Source organism: Coffea eugenioides, chromosome 11 (assembly GCF_003713205.1).
Source record: "Coffea eugenioides isolate CCC68of chromosome 11, Ceug_1.0, whole genome shotgun sequence".
In the NCBI taxonomy this organism is placed as follows: domain Eukaryota; kingdom Viridiplantae; phylum Streptophyta; class Magnoliopsida; order Gentianales; family Rubiaceae; genus Coffea; species Coffea eugenioides.
In genome coordinates this window covers 4,935,211-4,939,260 of record NC_040045.1, presented here as the reverse complement: position 1 = coordinate 4,939,260, position 4,050 = coordinate 4,935,211, and the positions used below count along the sequence as shown (strand labels likewise).

General features: G+C 38.5%; 1 non-coding gene across 1 annotated transcript; it reads right to left on the bottom strand.

Moving 5' to 3' along the window:
* Window positions 1-3,574: 3,574 nt before the first annotated feature.
* Window positions 3,575-3,681, bottom strand: LOC113754562. The gene has a single exon (XR_003465245.1). It is a non-coding gene; the product is annotated as a small nucleolar RNA R71 (small nucleolar RNA).
* Between the last annotated feature and the right edge of the window lie 369 nt (window positions 3,682-4,050).

Below are 4,050 nucleotides of genomic sequence, written 5' to 3'. Positions count from 1 at the left end.
ATACATGCAATTGAAGCAGTTTGTACTTTGACTAATTTGAGATGCTTGTGGATGAGGTAGTACAAGTGAATGTAGCCAAGAGAGGTCAAGGGTATGTAGGGCCTAATGAATTTCATCTTGAGCCTAAAGTAAGGCAACCTCTATCCCAGGGAGAAGTAGAATCAGTTGGTTCGATAAGGATCTAGGTTAGAGACTCAAGAATACAGGACGTGGGTGTAGGTAACTGGGATGACAAGCCATTTCTTGTTCTACCACTGCATGTATGCTGCTAGTGACGTGTCAATGCTAACATGTATGGTATCTGCTTTGTTTTACATGCTTGATTTTGATCAAGTTGATATGTAAAGTATATTTGTAACTTGATGAATGAACTTGGAATGCTATAAATATACTAAGTGCATTTCCTTATCTTTGACTGTGTGGTTTAAAAATATTTTTCTTTTGCTGCTATAGTTGATTTATTTCGTTTATTTACTACATAACCTTTTGGAGAAAAAAAGAGAGAGAAGGGTATGGAGAGTTGACAAAGTCAAGGATGAGGGGCTAGTCAAGAACATGGGGCTAGCCATGGATGTGGAGGTAGGCAAATACAAGAACCAAGAGAAACAAAAGACGCGTCGGCGGAGCAGCAACAAGAACCAAGGGCCGAAGCAGGGGATCAAGTAGTAACGACAATACAACAAATGGCTAATATCTTAGCGCAATTGGTAGAGCAACAAGGCCGAGCTCCAATGAATCAACTTAGGAACCCTGAAAAAGGAGAGGACAGGGCTCTAAAGCGTTTTCAAAAGTTTGTTCCTTCTAAATTTCTTGGAAGGCCTGATCCAAAGATTGCTGAGCATTGGTTGGAGGCTATGGTTAATATTTTTATCGCCTTGAATTATACGGAGGAAAGACAAGTAGCATTTGCAATCTTCCAATTTGAAGGACCAGCTAGGGCATGGTGAAATATTATCAGGGCAAAGTGGGAGAGAGAACAGACGGCATGGACTCAAGTGAACTTTATGAGAGAATTTAATGAGAAATACTTTCCACCTCTGGTCCAAGAAAAAAGAGAGAATGATTTTGTTAGGTTACACTAGAGAACTCTAAGCGTGGCCGAATATGAAGCACAATTCACTAAATTGTCCAAATTTTCTCCTGAATTTGTAGCTACGGAGAAAAGGAGGGTGAGACAATTTGTACAGGGGTTAAACGTAGAAATGCAAGAGACTTTGGCGGCTGCACAAATTAATACATTCACGGAAACTCTTGAAAAAGCTCAGAGTTGAAATTGCGAGGGTGCAAATGAAGGCTTTTCATGCGAGAAAAAGGAGTACACCAACTAGTACACCTGAGGAACCTAAGAAAAATGTAACGCCCTCCAAAATAAGTGATAGAGCAATTATTGGGCATATTTTGAACTGTTATTCTGTCCTAATTTTGGCTACTCACGGTGTTAAGTATTGAGATTTTACTCATATTTCATATTTGTGTAAATTATAAGTGGTTGGTGTTAAAAATGATCTCTTGAGGCAAATTTTTAGAAGACCCTTTATTTCATGGTGTGCCCACGCCAGAAACTGAAGAGATACACCTAAAAGACGGACCTGCGAGATTGGTAGAAAAAGTAGAAAATTAGGAAGTCAAAAGGGCTCGTGGGCCGCAAAGGTGCACAGGATTAAAACCCTTCCCCTAGAGGAAATAGGGAGCGGATGCTTTCTTTTTGGCGGCCACTTTGGGTGATTTGGCTAGAAAAAACCAGATTCACGTGTGATATAGAGATTAACTTTTAGTTTCTTTTCCCTGTAGATGATTTGGCTCTCTGCTTTTGTTTGGTACGGCTTCCATCAGACCTTTACCTTTACCTTTCTTTTGCTCTAGTATGAACACGAAACCCAGAGATAAGAAAGACTTTTCGTCTGTCTCCTCGCTCTCTCTTCTTTCCCAACTCGTTGGTAATTAATTGAATGATTTCAATTAAATCACGCGAGATTGATATGATGAAAAGTGGCTAGGTTTCTCCTCTACCCAAAGGTCGACGTGAAGGTGCGGTCCATAACATCTGTGAGATCTAATCGAATTTTTATTATTTCTTCCAATTCATTACTATTCGTGTGTTTTCTGGATTAATTGTCATGGATATTTTATTAATTGAGTATCAACGGCCAGATAATTAATTTAATCTGATAGCCTACTGTCACGTTAATTAAATTAAATCTGTAATTGTTTGTTTAGTTGATAACTAGTGGCAACCACCATAATTGGTTTTATGTTGGGAAAACATAAAATCTAATTTAAATAAACTCTCTTAACGTGTTTATTGGTTAGGGTTGGATTTTTCTAGTTTTAATGCAACTAGATAATTAAATTCCTACGGTCGTACCTAGAATTATTTTCTGGTTAGAGAAGCAGTCAACGGTCGTACCTTGACTGTCGAAAAAGTAAGAAAAAACTGACTGTCAGAGCTTGTTGATGGCTATAACCAACCTAGTGACAAATGAATGAAATATCTGTGCATCGATGATCATTTAATTGGACAGTACCTGAAAAGTTGATCCATTGGATAGAATTTTATTAATTGCTACTTTCCGTAAATTGTACTTGGTGAGTTAGATTTTAAATTTTGTTTATTTTATTTTCACTTTCATTCCGTTAAACATCCCCCAATTTTGTTCTATTGACTTGGAAAGAAATAATTCCTATCCATTCCCTGTGAAATCGACCCTACTTACCATTGTATGCAAATTTAATACTTTTATAGGCAATTATGGTATATCGGATCAAAGCAAACTTTTTCGAAATAGGATGAATCAAGTAACTCATTGCACACCTAGGGTCCCTGCTCCAGTATTTGAATTTGTTCTATAATTAATTGTGGTGGTAACTAGAACTTTTTAGTAATTATTATTGCACAGGCTTGACACCTGTCAATTTTTTGGCACCGTTGCCGGGGAACGGTGTTTTGGTTAATTTTGTTTCTTTCTAAGTTATTTTCTTTAGATTTTGTCTGGCATTTTTCTAATTTATGTCTCGTTTTTCTCGTGTAGGCAAATTGATTTTCAACTCGAAAGTAGAGAAGACTGCCCGTCGAACTAGGAAAGAGATTAGACAGTTCAAAGAGGAGCAATCTAGCATTGCATCTCAGAGATTGGATCCAGAGGTTGAGTCAACAGATTCGAGTGGTGATAATTCAAGTGACCCAAGCCAAGAGGACATCTCTATAACGAATGCAAAAATATTAAGGGAGTTGGCTGCTCCGGAATTGACCCAGCAGCCTTTGTGCATTACATTTTCAAGTCTAGCTGAGAATGCCTCCTTCGAACTGAAGTCAGGGTTAATTCATCTCTTACCCTCATTCCATGGCCTCTCGGGTGAGGAACCCCATAAACACATCTAGGAGTTCGATATGATATGTTCTAATATGAAGCTTCCAGGGATTACTGAAGAGCAGATCAAACTTAGAGTATTCCCTTTCTCCCTCAAGAATGCAGCGAAGGATTGATTATACTACATACTTGCAGGTAATATCACAACATGGGCCCAACTGAAAAATAAATTTTTTAAAAAATTCTTCCCTGCATCCCGGATTGCAAGTCTAAGAAAAGAGATATGCAGTATTAAGCAGTATCCTGGGGAATCTCTATATGACTATTGGGAAAGGTTCAATAAGTTGTACACTAGATGTCCACAGTATCAAATCAGTGAACAACTATTGATCCAATACTTCTATGAGAGACTTCAGTCATTTGATAGAAGCATTATTGACGCTGCCAGTGGAGGAGCATTAGCGAATAAGACGCCAAGAAAAGCGTGGAAGCTTATCAAATCACTGGCAAAAAACTCTCAACAATTTAATTTTCATGAGAATAATCCTACCCGTAGAGTTAATGAGGTAGAGACGTCGTCCATTCAACAGCAGCTATCGGAGTTAACATCTTTTGTTTGGCAATTGGCTGTGGGGAATGTGCATCAAGCAAAGGTCTGTGAAATTTGCACACACGTGGGTCACCCCACTGACTTATGCCCTATTTTGCAAGAAGATGGGCTGAACAACTAAACATGGCTGGA